The sequence below is a fragment of the Capra hircus genome, chromosome 7, assembly GCF_001704415.2.
Source record: "Capra hircus breed San Clemente chromosome 7, ASM170441v1, whole genome shotgun sequence".
NCBI classification, from domain to species: domain Eukaryota; kingdom Metazoa; phylum Chordata; class Mammalia; order Artiodactyla; family Bovidae; genus Capra; species Capra hircus.
This window is the reverse complement of record NC_030814.1, coordinates 51,264,186-51,289,591: the sequence shown is the minus strand read 5'-3', so window position 1 is coordinate 51,289,591 and position 25,406 is coordinate 51,264,186. Positions and strand designations below refer to the sequence as shown.

At 40.1% G+C, this 25,406-nt stretch overlaps 1 pseudogene; it reads left to right on the top strand.

Moving 5' to 3' along the window:
* On the top strand, nt 14,163-25,023 carry LOC102170696 (annotated as a pseudogene).

The following is a 25,406-nucleotide window of genomic DNA, read 5'->3' as shown; positions in this document are numbered from 1 at the left end:
GGCACCATTTCATTCTGTGTTGTGATTGAGGAATATTCCACTGTATATATGCACCACGTCTTCTTTATCTGCTCCTCTGCTGATGGACGTTTTGGTTGCTTCCTTGTCTTGGTGATTGTAAATAGTGCTGTAGTGAACATTGGGGTGCATGTATCCTTTCAAACTTGGTTTTCTCTGGATATATGCCCAGGAGAGAGATTGCTGGATCATCAGTTCAATTCAGTTCAGTTCAGTCACTCAGTCATGACTGACTCTTTGAGACCCCATGAATTGCAGCACACCAGGCCTCCCTGTCCATCACCAACTCCTGGAGTTCACTCAAACTCACGTCCGTTGAGTTGGTGATGCCATCCAGCCATCTCATCCTCTGTCGTCCCTTTCTCCTCCTGCCCCCAATCCCTCTCAGCGTCATAGTCTCTTCCAATGAGTCAGCTCTTTGCATGAGGTGGCCAAAGTACTGGAGTTTCAGCTTTAGCATCATTCCTTCCAAAGAACACCCAGGACTGATTTTCTTTAGAACGGACTGGTTGCTGGATCATACGGTAGCTCTATTTTTAGTTTTTTAAGGAACCTTCATACTGTTCTCCATAGTGGCTGCACTAGTTTACATTCCCACCAACAATGTGGGAGGTTTTCCTTTCCTCCACTCCCTCTCCAGCATTTATTGTTTGTAGATTTTTTAATGATGGCCCTTCTGACCTATGTGAGGTGATCCCTGTTTGTAGTTTTGATTTGTATTTCTCCAATAATTAGTGATGTTGAGTATGCTTTCATATGTTTTTCAAAGCATCTGTATGTCTTTTTGAAGAAATGTTTGTTTAGATTTTTCACTCATTTTTTATTGGATTTTTTAAATATTGAGCTGTACAAGCTGTTTGCATATTTTAGAGATTAATCCTTTGTTGGTTGCTTTGTTTGCAAATATTTTCTCTCACTCTGTGTGTTGTCTTTTCGTTGATGGCTTCCTTTGCTGTACAAAAGCTTTTAAGTTTAATTAGGTCCCATTTGTTTATTCTTGTTTTTATTTTCATTATTCTAGGAGGTAGAGTGAAAAAGAACTTGCTGCTATTTATGTTAGAGTGTTCTGCCTATGTTTTCCTCTAAGAGTTTTATAGTATCTGGTCTTAACATTTATGTCTTTAATCCATTTTGAGTTTATTTTTGTGTATGGTGTTAGAGTTTATTCTGATTTAATTCTTTTACATAAAGCTATCCAGTTTCCCAGCATCACTTACTGAAGAGACTTTTTCCCATTGTGTATTCTTGTCTCCTTTGTCATAGATTAAGTGACCATAAGTGTATGGGTTTATTTCTAGACTTTCTGTTCTGCTTCATGGATCTGTATTTCTGTTGTTATGTTAGTACCATACTCTTTTGGATTACTATAGGTAAAGTTTATTTTGAATAATGACAACGTGAAAATAGTAAAATATATTCTTCCTATGAAATGTAACATGTTATTTACTTTCTGTAGAAATAAATGTAATGACCATTTCCTTGCCCTAGAGGGTGTGGTTTTTACAATGATGTAGCCATCTTTCCCTTACTTTCAGTTCAGTTCAGTCGCTCGCATCTGACTCTTTGCAACCCCATGGACTGCAGCATGCCAGGCCTCCCTATCCATCATCAACTCCCGGAGCTTACTCAAACTCATGTCCTTTGGGTCAGTGATGCCATCCTACCACCTCATCCTCTGTCGTCCCCTTCTCCTCCCGCCTTCTATCTTTTCCAGCATCAGGGTCTTTTCCAATGAGTCAGTTCTTCGCATCAGGTGGCCAAAGTATTGGAGCTTCAGCTTCAACATCAGTCCTTCCAATGAGTATTCAGGACTGATTTCCTTTAGGATGGACTGGTTGGATCTCCTTGCCATCCAAGGGACTCTCAATGGTCTTCTCTAGCACCACAGTTCAAAAGCATCAATTCTTCGGCACTCAGCTTTCTTACTTAATCCTTCATATTTTCTCTTTCCCTTAAAAACCTTCTTTGTTTTCTCCTCTGTCCTTGTCAACATAGTCATCACAATTTGCATCTTGAAATTCTTCTTTCTTTGAATATGAGGTCTATTTCCCCTGCTCCCTTTCCCAATCCTGAACTCGATTCATCTGCCCTCATTCTCCTCTTTCTTTTCCTCTTCCTTCTCTTCCTCATGTTCTTTGGGTGGACCAGCTCCATCCTCCACATTATCTTTATTATCTTGTTTTCATCCTCATCCTCTTCCCCTTCAGACCTGATGTTTTTTTTTCTTTCCTACCAACTCCCTGTAAGAATGTTTTACTGCGGCACTTAAAAAATACTTTAACTTTTAGGATTGCAATCGCATAGCTAAATAAGTCATGATTTTTCTATTTTTCAGTGTTTCATGGATCATCATGCCTCTTTCTTTTAAATGCACACCACAAGGACTTAAGTCGTTTCAACTTTCTGAACATTGCGGATGGGATTTGAAGAATACTGGATTATACATTAGCATATCCTGAAATGTGCTTCATAGAACACCAAAATTTGTGTGCTTCTCCATGGAGAAAATAAAAAAGATAGGTGTAACAAATTAAGTTGGCGCACTTATTTCTCTATCGACAGAGCATGGTACACTTTTACTATATTAAAGCCTTCAAGAAGTCTGAAGTAAAACACTCCTTCAGTTTGGAATAATCTGGCATTTCTGTCCGTTATTGACAAAGCCTTCTTTCCTCCTCCCTTCTCTCCTCCCTTCCTTTCCTTCCTGCCCCATCTCTCTCTTTCTTTCTTTCCTTCTTTCCTTCGTTCTCTCTCTCTTTCTGTCACAGCAATTTGGGGAGATGTCAGACTGGTTCTTTAAGGCCATTTGTAAATATTAAAGTTTGTGAGTCTATCTTAGAAAAGTCAGGCAGGAAGGAGGATTTTTCTACGAGTTCCCCTCAGTTGCTGGTCAGGACAACTCCCAGTGGGTATCAGGTTTCCCAAATGGAGGCATCAAAATTTAATAAAAGAGCATGGGATCTAGGCACACCATTGGTGGGAGTCATCTGACACTGAGCGAGTCTTTGGCCTCAGTTTCTGCCTCTGTCAGAAGGTGTGGGGTCAGCCTGGTGACTCTGTCATGATCTGAATACTAGGATTATATCTGAGCTGTGTAGGAAATGTCCACTTGCCTGTGGGGGAGGAGAGGACCATGTGTTCATGCCATGAAGTTCAGAGGTGAACTCTAGTGCTTTTCTTGTTTGATTTAGAAGTGGTGTTTTCCCCAGTGAAGGGTGGGCTTCCTCTCCCAGTGTAAGGATCGGGGGAGTCCTACATTTGGCTTGAAGAGGGCCTACTGACATAGATTAAGTGCCCAAACCTGTCCCACTTGCTTGACTCTGGGTTTCAAAAATATGGCCACAATCCAGAACAAAGGCCAAAGCTGTGTCAACAGATATTTTGAGATTATCCACCCTCCTACACCCTCCTGTGTAAAGTTCCCAAGCCTTTAATGTGAAGAAAAGGAGGATTCTTTATCAAGTTCCTAAAGTTTCCTTTCCTGTAAACTGGTCAGTAGAAACTGTAAAAGCCAGTGGGTCTTGGTTCAGTGCAGTGAAAAGGAAAGTAGATAGTAATGCACCAGCAATTCTGACAGGAGATATGGCAATGATAGATAGTGGGCATGGAAAAAATGGTCCTGAGGTCATGGACAAGGAAATTATGGTCACGTTCAAAGAAATTCTTCTACATGTCCAGATTCGAAACAGAGGCTCGGGTCTAAGAACCAGGCTAAAGTCCCGCTTATATAGGCGGTGCCGTGTAGTTTTTAAGAATACAGATTCAGAGGAAGGCGAACTCAGAGCCAAACCTGGGGGAAGAGGTCATCCAGATGACACGGTTGCTGGTTGACCTGAGGGGTGGACCCAGGCAACTGGAGTCTCCTCACCTTCTCCCCTGCCCTTGGAATACCTGTTTTCCCCACCAGTCCCGTAGCAGGAGCCATTTGCAAGCCACAGCCTCGAAAGTGTAGTAAGTTCTTAAGACCGTTGGGACTAGATGCATGACTGAACCCTCTTCAAGGCTTCAATATAAACATTTAAGATGCTGGCAGGCAGGTGCAGAGATCTACCTATCTTGTGGTATGTAAGACAAGCCTTGAACCTTACAATTCCCTTAGTAAGACTGCCACCTATGAATTTAGAATGGTCTACCTCTTTCATAATTACTCACATATTTTGATAATTCAGCAAGAGAGATTGAACCTATATTGTATCATGATAAAGGAACCTGTCAGATGTCTCTGTTCAAATCCTGATCCTGCTACCAGTTTGGGAAAGTTACTTTAACCTCTCTGAAACCTTGGAAGCTTATGAAGATTAACTGGATAATAAATCCATGAACCTGTTATTACGGTCTGCCTTCTATAAGCATTCAGTGAAAATAGCTATTTTCATCACTAATGTAGAATATTGGAGTTCTAAAATACAACTGAATGAAAAAGTTCATAAACATAGGCCTAGAGCGGAAAAATGACTTCTCCAAAGTTATAGAAATGTAGGGACTGGAACCAAGTTCTCCAAGCTCAAAGCCAAGTGTCTTTGCCTCTGAATACTCAGTGGTCTCCATTACATAGTATTTGAAGCATGTTTGAACAGTGGAGAAGCATGGTGTATGGTGACAAGTCCCATGGAACTCTGTAGACTGATTGAGGTCCTTTAACGTACTGGAACCTGGTGGTCCAGAGTCGATGATAAGAAAGAGAGAGAGAAAGAGGCTGATATTCCTTGGTTTACGCAGAAAACCAATAATGCCCTTGACACAGGGCTTGCGTAGCTCACGAAGGCACTGTGCGCCCTTTTGAGGGGGTGAAGGCACAGTGCACCTTCTCGAGAGGGTCTTAGAAGCCCAGGCAGGAGAGTGAGCACGATGGGTTTCTACGCTCCAGAGAATTAGCTGAGGGGAGAGAGAGAGAAAGAAAGAAAGACACGTGGACCCAAGCTCTGATGGAACAAGGGTGTTTTATTCAACATAGTGTGGGTATGTATACTGTCTTACAAGGTAGCTTAGTTCAGCAAAGATAAAGATCAAAAGTCCAGACTTACAAATTATCAAGGAAACATAAGGCAATCCATATCAAAGAGAGAGGGTTGTAAATAATCAGTTTTACCGTATGGTTCATAAAAAGGAAGAGGGTCGTAAATAGTTACTTATCACCATATGGAAAAACTAACGTAGGAAATGCATGCATTCCTCAGCCCTGGGAGCGGTTTGCCATTCCTCTTAATTTCTGAATATTCAGGAATTAATAAAGAACAAAGGATTCATGACAGATCCAAAACAGCACACAGGAAGCCTCCTGTTAAATGCTTCCTGACAGTAGTCAGAGATCAAAATTAAAACTCAGTTTTGCTGCGCATGGATGATGTGACCTTGTGAAAGCCATGCAACTTCTATGATCCCCCTTTCCTTTCTTTTGTAAAACAGTGGTCATGACCCTTGCTTGCTTTCCAGGAATGTTATGAAATTCAAATGAGATGAAAAAAGAAGCTGTAGAGAGCAGCATGTGTATAAGAGGTTTCTGTTTTTATTACATAAAAGTGGCCAGGGAGCATAAATTGCTTCATCCCAGTTTATCAGTGTTTTGAAAATGATTTCTATGACCAGTTCTGTTTTGGGGCAGAGAGTAGCAAATGGGATTAGAAGTGTGCATTCCAGCAAGATGGGTGCATGTGGGCGACTCTGACAAGTTTTGCTCTAGCCAGAATAAACCTGAGGACTCCAGCAGGCTGAAGTTTTCCATGCATTTGTCTTCAAACTACTTGAATCTCTTGGCAAACATCAACAGGGCTGTGATTCATACTCAGTCTCCCTATTGACCTGCCCTGTCCCTGTTCTACCCAGTCTTCACCTCTCTCACATGCTGCCGGCACTTCAATCCTCCATGAAGCTCATTGTGATTAAAAATGCAAAACAAAACTAAGCTTTAGTAACCTTTCGTTTTTCTTCTTTAATCTTATCCTTTAGCCTTTATATTTTATGCTCTTAATTGAGTGAACATTTGCCTTTCTCTCTCTTCACTTCTCCATTCGTCTCTCTTTTCGTTTGCCAACGCTATGTCAAAAAATGATTCAGAAGCAGAACTGGGGCATGCTGAATATCTCTTTTGAAGTTGGGGAGTGATTGAAGTGTAGTGAAAAAACCAGAATAATGTGGAATTTTCTTAATACAATAGGGAAGGGTAAAAGATAATGAACACATGGATTAATACATCCATAGTTTGAATTGATTATACTTTGTTTTGATCTCTCCAAGGGAATGACTGAATTAACAGTGCAGATATGGAGATGTGAAGTTTGTGGTAGAACAGACATAGGGCAGTTAGCTGAAAGAGGTTGCTTGTTTTCTGGTTATCACTCTTGAAAGCTTTTGCTTCATATTTTCTTCAAGCACATAAGTGCCTCTCTTGTGCCCTAAATTTGTGTTACTGACCAAACCACCTATCTAATCTTCTTATTTTTTAATTTTACCTTTTTCTTTTAGTAATTTTCAAATGTACAATACAATATTATTGTTTATAGTCACCTTATACATTGCATCCCCATGACTTGTTGCCCTTTAAAACTTATGGAGAGTCTTGCACTTGGAGGAAAATTGCCTTTGAAAATACTGACTTCCCACCATTGGGTCTCATTTTGAATTGCTTGTCCTTTCCTTGAGAGAGCATAGCCAAAGAAGCCATGGTGTATTGCTGAGCATTACCTTATGGATAAATAATGAGCTTTGCTAGTATAGCTGGTGTTCCGGGCCAAAATTCTTGGATTCAAGGTCTTACTCTGCCTTGTATCAATATCAACTGGGCGAACAATTTAAAGACATTATCAAATAAAGCTAGATTGACAGATAAGAGCATTCAGAATAGCAAGTATTAATAATATTATTAATAAGATGATAATAATAGCATTTACTGAATGCCTACTTGTGGCAGATGCTGAACTGTTTCATTTACTCTTCACAACAACCCTTTGTATTGAATACTGTTTTTATGCTCATTTCACAGATGAGGGAACTGGGACTCTGAGTAACTGATATGTCCAGAGTTACACATCAAGAAAGGCAGAGTTGAAATCAAATCCAAGTCTGATGTTACAACATATCATCTCAGCTGTTCTAAGATATTGTGATAGGGGTAGGGAAGGAAATAATATATACAGAGAGAAGACTCTCTGTGTGTGGATGTGGGTGTGTGTTATACACAAAGGAAAGAGGAAGGAGTAGGGTGAGGTATTGTTTCTGTCTTCAAATTGCTACATAGTTGTCATAAGAAAAGACTTTCCTTCTCTCTCTCTTTTTTTAAATGATTCCATATGTTATTTTATTTTGGGTGAACAAATTTCTGCCCATTTACACAGAATAATTTTCTAACAATCAAAGTTACCCAAATATGGGACAATCTTCCTTGGAGATAGTAAGTCTTCCTGAGTTGGCTTTCTTAAGCAGAGTCTTCTGATAACTGGAAGAGATAGCGCAGGGGGGTGTGGCTTACTAAAAAGAACCATTAAGGTATTTTCAAATCTTAAGAGTCAGCATTTCTACAGCACATTTCAAAATGAAGTAATTTGTCTGGTTCACAGTAGGCTTCATGGCAAAAGTAATCCTTCAGCTGAATTTGTGCATTAGATAGGACACTTTTGATTACAAGTGGTAGAATACAGACTCTGAAGAAAAAAAAAAGTTAATCATATGGGTCAGAAGATGTCTCAAGAAGTCCACAGGCAGAAGAAAGAACTGAAACTAGGGTCTGAAATATCATCTGTCTTCTCTCTCCATCCTGAATTTATGCTCCTGCTTATAGATTATACTTCTTCTTTACTTCTCTCTAGAAGAGGTTTCTCTCAGTTCCTCTGTCCACTTGGCAGGAAGTAGGTATCCATCTGATTGTTTCTGAGCTGACATGTTATAGATGCTACAATATTGAGAAAAAGAAGGAATTTTTCTTTTGGTTTCAAATCCAACATTTTGGTGGTTCATTTTTTATTTTTATTATTTTTTTTTACTGTGGTAAAGTTCATGTAATATAAAGTTAACCATTTTAAACTGTACAGTTTAATGTCGCTTAGTACTTATAGAGTGAAACCATCACCTCTATTTATTTCCAAAGTATTTTTATCACCCCCAAAGAAACTTTTTACCCATTAAGTGGTCACTCCTCAACTCCATGATTCCCGGACCTGGCAGTCACTAATGCGCTGTTTGTCTCTATGGATGGACTCACTCTGAATATTTCAAATAAATGGAATAATACAATAGTGACCTTTTGTATCTATCTACTTTCACGTAGCAAAGGTTTTTGAGATTCATCCATGTTGTAGCATGGATCAGCATACCATTCCTTTATATGGCTGAATAATTTCTGTATAGATATCTCACTTTGGTTTCTCCACTTATCTATGGATGGGCATTTGGGTTGTTTCCACGTTTTGGCTATTGTGAATAGTGCTGTAGCTTTTGTCTGAATGCTTGTTTTTAATTCTCTTGCAACTCTGCTAGAAGTGGAATTGCTGGGCCACACGGTAATTCTATGTTTAATGTTTTAGGAAACTGTCAAATGTTTTCCACAGTGACTGCACCATTTTATACTCCTGTCAACAATGTGTGAAGATTCCAATTTTCTACATCCTTGCCAAAACTTATCACCTTTCTTCTTTAAAAAAATTATAGCCACTCTAATTGGTATAAAAAGGTACCTCCTTAAAGTTGTGATTCTTATTTCCCTATAACTAATGATGTGGATCTCGTTTTTAATGTTCTTGTTGGCCATTTGTATATCTTCTTTGGAGAAATGTGTTTTTAAGTCTGTAACCTTATATTAAAAATTGTGTTTACTTTTTTCTTGTTGAGTTATAACAGTTCTTAATATATTCTGATAATAGTCCCTTATCAGTTGATTCCCAGCTCTGCAATTTACCTCAGGCAAGTCACTAAACTCTTATGAACTTTGTTTTCTCTTTCTAAAAGTATAGAGAAAGGATACACATACATCAAATATACGTGTGTGTGTAGGGAAGGGATCGCTTCTCTCTGTTTATTTCTCTTCTTGCTACATGAAACTTGTGTGTATATATATATGTGTGTGTATATATATATGTATATGTCTCCATCTTAAACTCTATCCATCTATCTGTCTGTACCTAGGAGCAATATTTCATTTTTTCTAATTCATTGTTTGTAGTGACTTTTAGGGGCTTCCCTGATAGCTCAGTTGGTAAAGAATCTGCCTGAAATGCAGGAGACCCTGGTTTGATTCCTGGGTCAGGAAGAAGGGATAGGCTATCCACCTCAGTATTCTTGGGCTTCCTTTGTGGCTCAGCTAGTAAAATATTCCACCTGTGCTGTGGGAGATCTGGGTTTGATCCCTGGGTTGGGAAGATCCCCTAGAGAAGGAAAAGCTACCCACTCCAATATTCTGGCCTGGAGAACTCCAGGCAGAATTCTATGCAGTCCATGAGATTCCAAAGAGTTGGACACAACCGAGTGACTTTTACACTTCACTAGTGACTTTTAGAGTGTAAGCATCACAATAACACGAATAGACTGTATGATTTGCAAACATTTTCTCTCATTTGGTATGTGTCTTTTCACTTTCTTAATAGTATCCTTTGTTGACCTAAAATAAATAGACCTATTTCTCCAGCAAAAATGGGTTTATTTGGGATCAGAAAGACTTGAAATTTAGAGCTTGTAGCCAGAGCCACTGCAAGTCCTTGAAGAGAAAGGGAAAAAGAATTCTTTTAAAGAAAGAAGTTGGGAGGCCTATTCTAAACAAAAAAGCCCATGGCTTTTCATTGGCTCAGTCCTTGCCAGGAAAAAGGTCCTTCCTATTGTATTCTTTTCAAGGGCATGGGAGCTCCCCATTCTGTTCTCCTATTTAATTGATATTTTTGTTTATTAAGTTTTTTTCTTACTTTTTCTCCTTTTGATCAAGATCATCACTGATCAACTCAGCTTTTCCACTTTCAGTTGCTTTTTCTCTCTCATGCCTAGAAGGACCTTTCTGAGGCATGGTGTCTCATGTTGGTGTACAGGTTGGAAACCTGTTGAGTTCACGTTCAAGTGACAAGGAGGGGTAGGAGGAAGAACTCTCGGGGACTTTCTATCTCAAGTCCATAAGTTATCAAGTCATAGATATTGGAGATCATCTGAAGCATTATGCCATCATCAGAGGTTTGGTAACAAACTTCCAATGGTTCTGTTCTGAATAACCTGGGAAAGTGGTCTCATCAAATGTGGTCTGCTTTAATTCAAGGACATCTTTACTTTCAGGTCACCAGATGACATGCAAGTCTAGTCAGGCTTCAGTGCTTTCATAAGGTGTGAATTCAAGAGTCTATTCTCTTGAATTTGGAGGCATGAGGGTTGTTAGCAGGACCTGCCAAAGAGAGTCTTTCTGGAAGTATCTTCTCCAATAGATGAAATCTCCAGGTTGCAAGGTGTGATATTTAAGATCTTTACCTCCCGAGAGTACCTTGTGAAAAGACTGTTCCACCAGATCATGATTATTTCTAATAGAAGCAATTAGACCTTAGTAACAGTAGAGTATCTTTCCTTTTATCATCGTAGGCCACAAAAGGCAGGGACAATTGTCTTGCATGTCCTGTGACTGTCTCCAAGGGTGAGAGTTCATGAGTTTCAAAACAGGTGGATCTAAGATTTAAAAGGACCAATGGCTATGGTTTAGGTCAAGGGTCTTTACAAATTTTACCAACTGAGTCTTAATAATGACATTAGTGTGTTCAACTAAGCCAAAGGATTTGAGGGTATTAAGCATAGTGGAAGTGTAAAACCAGTTAAATGATGTAGACTTGTTGAATGCCTGATTTTTAAAATGGGTTCTTTGAACACTATAAAGTTGAAGAGGATTTCATCAGGTAGAAGTAATCTTTCCTAAGAGGATACTAACCACAGAAGAGGCAGTAATCTATTTGCACGGGAAGGCTTCAGTTCAGTGCGAAAGCATACAGACCATGACTAAAACATACCTGTATCCGTGAGATGGGGAGGTGTATGAAATCCATTTGCCGGACCATGAAAGGTCCATTAGGCAGGTTAGCATGACAACAAGCAGCACCAACACGCTTCCTTGGGCTGTATTTTGGACAAGTGGAACAAGTGAGGAAGGCTCTTTTCACAGCTTTGTTCAGTTTCCCTACCAATGCTGATTCACGAATGCTATTATATTGTCACTAGACCAACGGTTTAATGCATGTAGAGTGGGGAGAAGTGGTGATTTCAGTCTCCAGCAGGACTGAATCGTCATTAGGTCCAAACCAGAGCTTTTTCTTTTTATCAAACCAAAAGTTGTTGACTTTCAGTATTGGTTATTTCTTTCCTGAGGTCAACTTTTGGGCTTCTCTAACCATTTTTCTAAGTTATCATCTAGGGAAAATAGTGTTTGTACCAAGCAGAGGTTTGGCTGCTGTTGGTCCCTTTAAGGGCAGCATTTTTTGCAGAAACATCAACTAGGTGATTTCCTTTAGCTTCCAGACACTCAAGTTTAGAACACCTTGGAATCTTCATAATGGCAAAAGCAGCAGGTTAAAATATTGTGTCTAATAATTCTTGAACATCAAGGCCATTTAAAATTTTATTTCTGTTGAAAATTAGGAAGATATAGTATTTCCACAATATTCAAAAACCATGAGCTGCTCCAAAAGCATATGTACTATCTAAAATATTGATAGTTTTGCCCTTAATTAAAGTGAAAGCCTATTTTGTTGCTTAGTTGCTAAATTGTGTCTGACTCTTTCACAACTCCATGGACTGTAGCTTTGTTGCCAAGCTACAGTCCTCTGTCCATGGGATTTCCCAGGCAAGAATACTGGAAGCAGTTGCCTTTTCCTTCTTCAGGGAATCTTCCTAACTAAGAACATATAATTCAACCTGCTGGACTGAAGTAGCCATAGGTAAAAATGCTGAAATTGAAGATTAAGAATTGTATCTGTACTGATAAAAGCATAAAATGTGGTATGTGTGTGTACATATATTCTTATATAATATATATATGAGTACTACTCAGCCATAAAAAATAATGAGACAATGCCATTTGCAGCAACAAGGATGAACTTAGAGATTATCATATTATGTGAAATCAGAGAAAGGGGAGTACCATATGGTATCATTTATCCATATTATGATAAGTGGAATCCAAATTATGATACAAATGACTTATTACAAAAAAGGAGCAGACCCACAGACATAGAGAACAAATTTGCAATTACCAAAGGGGAAACGAGGTGGATAAATTAGGAGTTTGGAATTAACAGATATAAACTACACTATATAAAATAGATAAACAAAGTCCAACTGTTTAGAATGGGGAACTATGTTTAATATTTTCTAATAACCTATAGTAAAAGAGTATATAAGTATAACCTAATAACTTTACACAAGAAACTGACAAATATTATAAATGAGCTATATTTCAATTTTTAAAACCCTTTAAAAAAGAAAGAATTTTAGCTGTTTTCCTTTGAGGTGACTCATTCTCCATACGAGAGAGCTGATTTGCAGATTCATTAAATCTGGAATGAACGTAATTTCTCATTCCATCCTGGTTGTTTCTCTCAGAAGGGTAAGGTCCTGGTTCATCCCATAATAATCCATTTTAACACAATGTTAAAAGCTACCTAGCTAGGTGGAATCGACATCTGAAGGAACACCAAATTTTTTCTTTAAAAATAATCTGAAGTTGATTGTAATAGTCACAACAAGATGAATCAGACTTTTATGTGCAACATCAACTTTGTTTCAATTAATAGACTTTTGGAAAAACCCTAAAAGTTACTGGATGAAATCACCCAGTTATTGCCTGAGCCTAATCTTATAATAAGCTAGTGGTCTGGTCTCCCAGCTGTCATCTTAGAGACCTTTCAGAATGTTCCCAGTTTCATCCAGTGCTGGGCTGGCCTTCATTGACAAGCATATGAACTAGCTGACATAAGGCAGAAATACCAGGTTGATAGGTTTGAATGATTGCGTTAAATTCCTCTGCAAATCTGGGAGAATCTTCAGTTACTTTGGGAAAATCTTTGACTGTGGCTCATAGTTTAGTTTCAGTCTAGGGCATGACTGAAGTGACTTAGCAGCAGCAGCAGCAGGGAATATGAGAAATGAAGGGTTAGTCTCTGGATTCTCAGAAAGTTTAATTTTCTAAAAACTTTTAAATTTTGTATTGGGGTATAGTCAATTAACAGTGCTGTGGTAGTTTCAGGTGAACAGTGAGGAAACTCAGTCATACATATACATGTATCCATCCTCCCACAAATTCCTCTCCCATCCAGGTTGCCACATAACATTGAGCTGAGTTCCATGTGCAATACAACAGGTCATTGTTGGTTATCTATTTTAAATATGACAGTGTATACATGACCTTCCCAAAGTCCCTAACTATCCCTTCCTCCCAGAACCATAAGTTTCTTTTCTAACTTTGTGAGTCTCTTTCTGTTTTGTATGTTCATTTGTATCATTTCTTTTTAGATTGCACATATGAGGGATGTCATTTGATATTTCTCCTTCTCTGTCTGACTTACTTCACTCAGTGTGACACTGTCTAGGTCCATCCACGTTACTACAAATGGCATTATTTCATTCTTTTTAATGGCTGAGTAGTATTTCATTATATATATGTAACATATCTTCTTTATCCATCTGTTGAGGGACACTTCGGTTGCTTCCATCTCTTGGCTATTCTAACAGTGCTGCAGTGAACACGGGGTGCATGAATCCTTTTAGATCATGGTTTTCTCCAGATATATGTCCAGGGATGGGATTGCAGGATCACATGGTAGCTCTATTTTTATTTTTTAAGAAACCTCCATGCTGTTCTCCATAGTGGCTATTCCAATTTACATTCTCATGAACAGTACAGGGGTATTCCCTTCTCTCCACACCTTCTCCAGCATTTGTCTGTGGATTTTTTGACGATAGCTATTCTGACCAGTGTGAGGCGATATCTCATTGTACTTTTGATTTATACTTCTCTAATAACTAGTGATGCTCAACATCTTTTCATGTGCCTCTTGGCCATCTGTGTGTCTTCTTTGGGGAAAGGTCTATTCAGATCTCTCAGAAAGCTTAATTTTAAAGCAATATATTCTGACAAGTTCAGTGGAAAAGGGAGTGAGGCATGTTGCTGAGAAAAAGGGAAGTTTAGTGAGAGAATTAGTATGGGGGAACTGAGGGTATATAGGTGTAGGCAGCGTAGAAGGAAAGGAGGAGGATGGGACACACCCTCAGAAAGGAGGCAGGGCTCGGCACAAGCGGTGGAGGCGGACAGAGCCGATGGCACTGGAGGTGGAACCCGGGGTGAAGGAGCCGAGGAGGAAGCGCCGGTAGCTCTGGGCTCCATTTTCCCTTTCTTTAATCCTTTCTCTGCATCAGTTAATTTTAAAATCTTTTGCAGAGAGAGGCAATTTTAGGCTCCTGATAATGTTGGAATCCTCAAAATATACACATCAAAATAGACATTCTATTTAGTTTGAGAACTTTTAGAGCTATGGTAGTCCAATTTAGTTTTAAGAAAATTAAGTTTGGGAGTTTCCCTAGTGGTCCAGTGGCTAACACTCTGCACCCTCAGTGTAAGGGATCTGGGTTCTGATCCCTGGTCAGGGCACTGGATCCCACATGCCACATGAAGATTGAAAATTCTGTGTGCTATAAATAAGAACAAGCACAGCCAAATAAATATATTAAAAAAAAAAAAAAAGAAAAGTAAGTTTGGGTATTTTAAAAGTTCCTCTTAATGGTCATTGATATTCTAAATTGCCTTTGGTTAGGTTGATCCATTTAGTTGGAAACATGTATGAGGAAAGACTATGGTTTTTAAACATAAAATCAGCTCAAATCCCTGAAGGGAGGGTGCCTACAAAATACTTAGACAACTGGGGTCTGATTCTCAGAAGTTTTTCTCTAGGGCAACAGAATAATTTTCAAAACACCTAAACAGCTTAGAGCTCAAACAGTTCAAATATCTCTCACAAACTGTAGGCCAAATACTAACCTTTTCTGAGTAACAGTCTGGTCCTAGAGGGACCTAGCTCAAGGCTTCTCAGCTCAGTCCCCATAGAATAGCCCTTGTTCCAAAAAACAAAAAACAAAAAAAAAAGGCTCAAAGGCCAAACCAGTCCAACAGGAACAATCTGGTTTCAAATCAGATTGAAACGCCATGACCACTAGAAGAGGTCTATAGAAGAGGGCCTTACCTAGAAGAGATGAAACCTGAAAATGGACCTGAAAGAACCTCAGCTCAGCTCAGTCGCTCAGTCCTGTCTGACTCCTTGCGACCCCATGAATTGCAGCACTCCAGGCCTCCCTGTCCGTCACTAACTCCCGGAGTTCACTCAGACTCGCGTCCATCGACTCAGTGATGCCATCCAGCCATCTCATCCTCTGTCATACCCTTCCCCTCCTGCCCCCAATCCCTCCCAGCATCAGATTCTTTCCCAGTGAGTCAGCTCTTCGCATGAGGTAGCCAAAGTACTGGAGTTTCAGCTTCAGCATCATTCCTTCCAAAGAAATCCCAGGGCTGATCTTCAGAATGGACTGGTTGGATCTCCTTGCAGTCCAAGGGACTCTCAAGAGTCTTCTCCAACAATGCAGTTCAAAAGCATCAATTCTTCGGTGCTCAGCTTTCTTCACAGTCCAACTCACATCCATACATGACCACAGGAAAAACCATAGCCTTGGCTAGACGGACCTTTGTTGGCAAAGTAATGTCTCTGCTTTTGAATATGCTGTCTAGGTTGGTCATAACTTTTCTTCCAAGGAGTAAGCATCTTTTAATTTCATGGCTGCAGTCCTAGAGAACTTCAAAATGCAAAAAGCAGGTGGAAGCTTTGATCTAAGGAGACATCCTCTAAACTCCGGGATCAGGGAGAAAAGCCATGAGTAATGGTAGGCTCAGTATGGGTACTGTACTTGTTTAGACTATGGTCTTGTCTAAATTCCTGTACGTGCCACCAAAATGTTGACCTAAAATAGACTGCTAGCTATTTCTCCAGCAAAAAATGGCTTTATGAGGGATGAGAACTGCAATCTGGGGTCTGCATCCATGACCAGCAAGCCACATTCAAGTTCCCAGACAGCAAGGAGAGGGGAATTCTTTCATAGAGGGGGAAAGGAGGTTGGGAGGGGTGTAGTAAACAGAATCCATGGATTTTCATTGACTAAGTTGTCGCTGGGAAAGAAGAGGAATCTTTCATCTCTGTTAGGCTTTGCTATTGTTGCAGGGCATGAGAGCTCCACCTTCTGGTCTCCCAGGTCAGTTCAGTTCAGTCCAGTCCAGTCCAGTCAGTCGCTGTCATGTCCAACTCTTTGTAATCCCATGGACTGCAGCTCGCTAGGCTTCCCTGTCCATCACCAACTCCCAGGGTTTGCTCAAACTCATGCCCATCAAGTCGGTGATGCCATCCAACCATCTCATCCTCTGTCGTCCCCTTCTCCTGCCTTCAATCTTTCCCAGCATCAGGGTCTTTTCCAATGAAAGTGGCCAAAATATTGGAACTTCAGCTTTAGCATCAATCCTTCCAATGAATATTCAGGACTGATTTCCTTTAGGATTGACTGGTTTGATTTCCTTGCAGTCCAAAGGACTCTCAAGAGTCTTCTCCAATACCGCAGTTCAAAAGCATCGATTCTTTGGTGCTCAGCTTGCTTTATGGTCCAACTCTCACATCCATACATGACTACTGGAAAAACCATATTTCATTTAGTTGAGGTTTTGAAAGTGAAAGTGAAACTCACTCAGTCGTGTCAACGCTTTGTGACCTCATGGACTATACAGCAAATGGAATTATCCAGGCCAGAATACTGGAGTGGGTAGCCTTTCCCTTCTCTAGGGGATCTTTCCAACCCAGGGATTGAACCCAGGTCTCCTGCATTACAAGCGGATTCTTTACCAGCTGAGCCACCAGAGAAACCCAAGAATACTGGAGTGGGTAGCCTACCCCTTCTCCAGTAGCTCTTCCCAATCCAGGAATCAAACCGGGGTCTCCTGCATTGTAAGCAGATTCTTTACCAGTTGGGCTACCAGGGAAGCCCAATTGAGGTGTTAGTTTATTAATTTTTTACATTTTTGATACATAAAAGTTGTATACCTTAGGCTGATGCCTTAGACTTTGTTAGATAGCCCTAATAATTAGCAGGGGCTTCCCTGGGGGCTCACCAGTAAAGAATCCACTTGCTAATGCAGGAGATACAGATTTGATCCCTGGGTCAGGAAGATCCCCTGGAATTCTTGCCTGGAGAATCCCATGGACAGAGGAGCCTGGTGGGCTACTGTCCATGGGATTGAGACTGAGGACTGAATAGCAACAATACTTAGCGGGTTTGCTGTTATTACTAATAATAGACACAAGAGGGCGCTAAAGGACCTTGCTTCTGGTTCTTTAGGCTCAAGTGTAGAACAGTCATGGTCTCTTTCCTTTAATGCAATTTCCATTTTCAGTAAAAGATTTTTAATAACAAAACAGGAAAATCTTAAGAGAAAGAATGAAAATACAGCATAATATCAAATGTTTAGATTTTATGGTTAACTGAGGTATAGTCTCAGTATTGCTCATGATTTAGTACCATTTTAGATGAATGTAATAGAATTTCATTTGCTAGAAAAACACATGATACTTTTCTTCCTTCCTACTTCCCTCCATCTGCTCCCCCCCCACCCTTTTCTTCCTTCCAGGGACACTTTGATAAGTGCAATCTTGTCCATTTTGAAGAAGTAAACAAAATATAAGCAGAACTGTTCTTGAAGTGGAGATAGGATGCTGTTTACTATTTGGTCCTTTATAGAAAAAAGTTCACTAATTCCTATTCTAGACGCTAATAATGGCTCACTGGGACAAAGGAAAATATATTAAAAATTTGACTGCTATTTTAAAAGTCTAATTATTTAGAAACTTTTTGTGGTATGCTTTATATAATATGTAGTATATTCAGATTGAATATTCTTTGGGCTTCCTGGCTGGCTCAGCAGTAAAGAATACACCTGTTAATGCAGGAGATGTGGGTTGATTCCTGGGTTGGGAAGATCCCCTAGAGAAGGAAATGGCAACCCACTCCAGTATTCTTGCCTAGGAAATCCCATTGACAGAGGAGCCTGGTGAGCTGCAAAAAAGTCGGACACAATTTAGTGACTAAGCAACAACAAAAGCAGTCGCTCAGTCATGTCTGACTCTGCAACTCCAGGGACTGCAGCATGCCAGGCTTCCCTGTCTTTCACTGTCTCCTGGAGCTTGCTCAAACTCATCGGTGATGCCATCCAGCCATCTCATCCTCTGTCATCCCCTTCTTCTGCTTTAATTCTACCTCAGCATCAGGGTCTTTCCTAATGAGTCGTCTCTTCATATCAGGTGGCCAAAGTATTGGGGTCCTTACAATGAATATTCAGGGTTGGTTTCCTTTAGTATTGACTAGTTTGATCACCTTGCAGTCCAAGGGACTCTCAGAGTCTTATTCAACATCACAGTTCAGAAGCATCAATTCTTTGGTACTCAGCCTTCTTTATGGCCCAACTCTCATATCCATATACGACTAATGAAAAAACCATAGCTTTGACTATAAGACCTTTGTTGGCAAAGTAATGTCTTTGCTTTTTAACATGCTATCTAGGTTTGTCAAAGCTTTTCTTCCAAGGAGCAAAAGTGTCTTTTAATTTTGTGGCTGCAGTCACCATCCGCAATGATTTTGGAGCCCAAGAAAATAAAGCCTGTCACTGTTTCCATTGTTTATCCATCTATTTGCCATGAAGTAATGGGATCGGATGCCATGATCTTAGTCTTTTGAATGGTGAGTTTTAAGCCAGCTTTTTCACTCTCCTCTTTGACCTTCAAGAAGCTCTTTTGTTCCTCTTCGCTTTCTGCCTTAAGGGTGGTGTCATTGAGGTTATTGATATTTGTCCCCGCAGTCTTGTGCCCAGCTTGTGTTTCATCTTGCCTGGCATTTCACATGATGTACTCTGCATATAAGTTAAATAGCAGGGTGACAATATACAGCCTTGTGGTACTCCTTTCCCAGTCTGAAACCAGTTCATTGTTCCATGCCCAGTTCTAATTGTTGCTTCTTGACCTGCATACAGGTTTCTCAGGAGGCATGTAAGGTGGGCTTGTATTCCCATCTCTTTAAGAATTGTTCAGTTTGTTGTAATCCACACAGTCAAAGGCTTTAGTGTAATCAAAGAAGCAGAAGTAGACGTTTTTCTGGAATTCTCTTGTTTTTTTCTATGATCTGATGGATGTTGACAATTTGATCTCTGGTCCCTCAGCCTTTTCTAAATCCAGCTTGAACATCTGGAAGTTCTCAGTTCACTTACTGTTGAAGTCTGAAATAAAGTGAAAGTGAAAGTCGCTAAGTTATGTCCTACTCTTTGCGACCCCAAGGACTGCAGCCTGCCAGGCTCTTCTGTCCATGAAATTCTCCAGGCTAGAATACTAGAGTGGGTAGCCTTTCCCTTCTCCAGAGGATCTTCCCAGCTCAGGGATTGAACCCAGGTTTCCTACATTGTAGGCAGATTCTTTACCAGCTGAGCTACTGTTGAAGCCTCTTGGTGAGTTTTGAGCATTACTTTGCTAGCCTGTGAGATGAATGCAATTGTGTGGTAGTTTGAATATTCTTTGGCATTGCCTTTCTTTGGGTTTGGAATGAAAACTGACCTTTTCTAGTCCTGCGGCCTTTGCTGAGTTTTCCAAATATGCTGGCATATTAAGTGTAGCACTTTAACAGAATCATCTCTTAGGATCTGAAATAGCTCAGCTGGAATTTTATCAGCTCCACTAGCTTTGTTCATAGTGATGTTTCCTAAGGCCCACGTGACTTCACACTCCAGGGTATCTGGCTTAGGTGAGTGATCACACTGTCGTGGTTATCTGGGTCTTAAAGATCTTTTTTGTGTAGTTCTTCTGTGTATTCTTGCCACCTCTTCTTAATATCTTCTGCTTCTCTTAGGTCCATACCATTTCTGTCCTTTATTGTATCCATCTGTGTATAAAATGTTTCCTTGGTATCTCTAATTTTCTTGAAGAGGTCTCTAGTCTTTCTCATTCTATTGTTTTCCTCTATTTCTTTGCATTGATTGCTGAGGAAGGCTTTCTTATCTCTCCTTGCTATTCTTTGGAACTCTGCATTCAAATGGGTGTATCTTTCCTTTTCTCCTTTGCCTTTCACTTCTCTTCTTTTCACAGCTATTTGTAAGGCCTCCTTAGACAAGCATTTTGCCTTTTTGCATTACTTTTTCTTGGGGATGTTCTTCTATCACCGCTTCCTGTACAATGTTATGAACCTCCATCTAGGCAGTCTCTATCAGATATAATCTCTTGATTTTTTTTTTCCACTTTCACTGTATAACTGTAAGGGATTTGATTTAGGTCATACCTGAATGGCCCAGTGCTTTTTCTTACTTTGTTCAATCTAAATCTGAATTTGGCAATAAGGAGTCCATGATCTGAGCCACAGTCAGCTCCTGGTCTTGTTTTTGCTGACTGTATAGAGCTTCTCCATCTTTGGCTGCAAAGAATATAATCAATCTGATTTTGGTGTTGACCATCTGGTGATGTCCATGTGTGGAGTCATCATTTGTGTTGTTGCAAGAGGGTGTTTACTGTGATCAGTGTGTTCTCTCCGCAAAACTCTGGTAAACTTTGCCCTGCTTCATTTTTTCACTCTAAGGTCAAACTTGCCTATTACTCCACATGTCTCTTGACTTCCTACTTTTGCATCTGGTCCCTATGATGAAATGGACATCTTTATAAATAAATAAAATAGACATTATTTCACATGCATCTGCAGAAATGTTTTTCTGATTGAAGTGCATAATCAAATATTTTTAGAAACCACTCTAGTTTACCTGTATTATTTTACATATGGGAAGAATAAAATTCAGAGTGTTAAATGACTGTTCAAGGTCCCAAAGAAAGTTATTGTCAGATCAGCTACAAACTCCTGCCCCTTTCACTGTATCATTTTGCAAACATGCCCACCCTATCTTTTGCTGTCCTCCAACTTGAGGTTTCTGAAGTAGGGGCTCCCCTGTGCTGACTTCACATTCTCTTTATCACTAAATCTACTGCTGTGTTATACATTCACAAGCCTTTTTCCTTGCCTTATCAACTTCTGCATGCCCTGGTCATGTGAGTGCTCTTTGGGCTCTAGTAAGTTGAGGCACACCCTAAATTAATCCCAAATGTCTTCCCTGAGCTTGTAAATATCTGGCAGACAGATGAAGTGGAAATCTGCACACATACCTCAAGGTACGCTTGTCCTTCGGTTTAGGAATATGGTGTCATGAACAAGATCAGAAAAGTGTCTGTAGTTGACTTTGGACTCACCTAGTTGTGATGACACAACTTATTTAGGAAAGTCACAAGTCGAGAGGGACACATGAAGAAATTGTACACATTCAAAAGTAGGTCCAGGACGACAAAAAATAAGAAACCCCATGTGTGTAAAGAAGAGTAGAAGGAACTTGGTGGTAACTTAGCTCAGTGATGACTCAGATGCCCAAGTAATGATCTTCAGGTCTCTTAATGATTGTCCTGGGAAAGGAGGAACTTGCAACTGTCTTGTAAGCCCGCATCTAGGACCTATGGGTAGAATTTGCTGGCATTTAGGCTTGAGTTCAATAGTTAGAGATGTCCAGTGAGTAACTAGGTGTTAGTTAGACTTTGGCATTAGAGAGATGGGTAGAGTTCCTGGCTTCACCTCTTATTGCCTGCTTGACCCCGGGAATTATGGTTATGGAGAAGAATAGTGTATTGAAACATTGTAGATAGAGCCCTCTTTTTTTCCCTCTTCTACATGCCCTTGAACCTCATACATCCACTGCCAGTTTATACTGTCAGGGTTTAGAAACTCAAGGCTGCAAGAGTACTTTGAGAAAAAGGATTTTGAATTTGGCTTTTAGAAGCAAAGGCCAGAATGTCTGGAAGGAAGTAGAATACAAAGTATATGCTGAAATGGTCGGTTTGGAAATAGAGTAGGAGTCAAATAGCACTGCCTCCTAATATCAGATGAAAATCCCAGGGCTAGAAGTTAAGATGTGGCAGCAAGACGGTGTTGAGAGAGGAGACTGGTGAAGCCTAGCCTGTCTGGGGCTCACAGTACCCAAGGGAATGAGAGGGGGTGCTGTGGAATTGGCGCTAAGGCCCATCAACTATCAATAGGGAGACATCCTCTATCACAAGATGAGAGTCAGATCATTAATGCACATCATGGGAACACGTTAGGCATTTGAACCACTGTCATAAGTCATCGATGCCATTTGGTCCTCTTCACATTTTGTAAAGGCCTCCTAATGAAACACTAGCAAAGTGCTAGTCAGTGTCCTCTGAGAATTACAGCTCTTTGGGACCAAAACTTTGCTCAGCTCTATTCTACTTTCCCTGTATGGAAACAACTTTTTTTTTTTTTTTTACCAGATATATTCTAAGGTGTTTCTGAGATGACAGGAGGCCTTCTGAACACCTGTAGGAGGAGAGATGATATGCAAGGGAAGCCTCACATCGGTACCTTGGTTTGAGATCCTGTCTCCTCCTCCCCAGCTGCATCAAAAACAGCAATTCCAGTTACATGTTAACCATACTTTTACCCTTTCCATGTTGTTACAGTTAACTTTCCTAGATCGTTTTTAGTGTTAGCTTCCCAGGTGGTGCTAGTGGTAAAGAACCCACCAGCCAACGCAGGAGAATCAAGAGACAAGGGTTCAATCCTGGGTTGGGAAGATCCCCTGGAGAAGGGCACGGCAACCCATTCCAGTATTCTTGCTTGGAGAATCCCATGGACAGAGGAACCTGGTGGGCTACAGTCCATAGGGTCACAAAGAATCAGACACAACCCGAGCAACTTAGAATGCACAACTTATATTATCAATACTTGTTTTATAAGGTTGCTCTAAGATTAAATGAGATAATGCATAAAATATTAGCACATTGATTGTCTTAAGGATATATTAAATAAATGGAAGCTGTATTATTCAAGAGGTGATGACATCATAATCCCTTTAAGTGTTTTTATGAAGCTGAGTGACCACTTGGTGTTTATGTGGTAAAGGACATTAACATGTCTGAATGTGATAGTGGTCTCAGAGGCTGATCTGTCAGTTTAGATCCAGTGGTTTTCAACCTGCTGTGCATGGGCTAGTATAGACTGACTATATAGCATAGCCTGAATAGTGTTAAAAATTAGATAAGTCTGGGCTCAAATTCAGATAATCTAATTTCGTAGATCTAGAGAAAGGCTCAAGATTCTGTGTTATTAACAAGATGCTTCCCTCTGGGGGTTCTAGGAGAAAATGCATTTCTTTGCCTTTCGGTTGTAGAGAATACCCACGTTCTTTGGTTCACAGCCCTAGCTCACTCCAACTTCCCCTTCCATTGACATAGCCCCCTTTCTGACTCTGACACTCCTACCTCCTTGTTATAGGGACCCTTATAATTACATTGAATCCTCCAGGATATTCCACGGTTATCTTTCTGTCTTAAAATTCTAAACTCAATTACATCTACAAAGTCTCCTTTGCTATATAAAGCAGCATATTCACAGATTATAAGGATTAGAATACAGGTATAACTGGGGATCATTATTCTGAAAATCATTGAGGGTAAGCAATTTTTTGGACTGTCAGCTACAGGAGAAATCCCTGGAGACTTTCTTCATTCCCACCTGGTAAGTTCATGTATTGGGGGAGTTTTTCTTCTAAACTACCAACCCCTCTAGGTATCTATTTCTTTGGTATACATGTGTCCAAGGAGGCTGATGTAGACTTGACAATTCTATATTTAGATCCACTCTGCTGGTATGCAAAGTTCCAGTACACATGTAGAAATTACTCTGGAGCAGCAGAATATTTTTACTTCTTTAGAGTGTTGGTTCCCACAATGGATAGAAATGCTTTGAGACCACCCTGGGGAAAACCGGCCTCCGAAGTCTTCATGCGGAATTGGGATGAAGCCATGTAAGACCTTATGTGGCTAAAAGAGATCATAGATAATAAGTCTGTGAATTTGCCACTTCTGTCTCTTCAGTAGCAAACACGGCTCATTCGCTGGTCTCTGTTTTCTTCAGTCACCCCCAAAGAGTATAATAGCATTGTTAATCTCTTCCTTCGTGAGCCACAGTATCTTAACGTGCTTTATACAAAGTGTCTACATATTCTATGCTTTTTCACCATAGTGAAAGTGAAAGTCACTCAGTTGTGTCCGACTGTTTGCGACCCCCTGGACTTTATAGCCTATGGAATTCTCCAGGCCAGAATACTGGAGTGGGTAGCCTTTCCCTTTTCCAGAGGATCTTCCCAACCCAGGGGTTGAACCCAGGTCTCCCGCATTGCAGGTGAATTCTTCACCAGTAGTCATGCAAACAAAGATGTTCAAAAATGCTGGCAGGTACTATTCATAAAAGATCTGGTCAAAAGTATTTAACAGGAGTCCTACCCATATAAAAACCCAGTTACAGAGTTTGTATAACATTTATATGTTAACTTTGACTTTGGTAGGGCTCAGAAAAAGCTGAGGAAATATGAGTCCATGCTAGTGAATGGTTTCTTCTTGGTGACTTGTCTTGACGATGTCATTGAAAATGCCGAACTCTTTATATTTGAAGTTTTTTTCTCAAAATATACTGTATCCATCAGTGTACCACCATTAACATGCTGGCAGGTAAACTGAATGTAACTCCAGAAGAAACTGAAAGGTGGGTTGTAAATTTGATTAGAAATGCAAAACTGGATGCTAAGACTGATTCTGAACTAGGTCGTGTGGTTATGGGTAACAATGCAGTCTCACCCTATCAGGGATTCAAAAGACCAAAAGTATTTCATTTAGAAGACAGTGGTTGGCCATGGATATTGAGAAGAAATTTAAACAGGGGCTTCTAACTGAGCAATTTAGGACTCTGGCTTCTATTGAAGACTGTACAGAAAAATTAGAAAACTATAAAAGAAAAGTGAAACAATGCAACCATTTTATAAAAGTGAAACATGTTGAAAACAACATACTGAGTATAAATTTTGGAGAATTTGAATACAATTGTTTCATTTAAAAAAATACTTGACAATTCTAGGATATGCTAGATGGGGATCGAACAAACTTATGGGCCACGGTATCAGTGGCTTTCACTTGTGCTTGGTTATCAGTGTGCTGGATGCTAACTTCTGCCAAAGGAAGGACCTCATCATAGCTACTCAGTACTGGCAGCATGCAAGACTTCATGTCTGAAGGCTGTAACTTCTATTCCTGGGCCCTGGTTACACATGGTCCTGCTCAGATGGTTACTGGTCATTTTTGGATGTTGACTCAGTGGTGTTCTTAAGGTCTCTCCAGCTATTTCTTCTCATTCTTTGTCCAACTGTCTTCTTCGTCTCTTTTATCTTTTGCTTTCAGCCTTTGGAACCCATCTTTTGTCTTCAAGGTAAACTTTCTCTT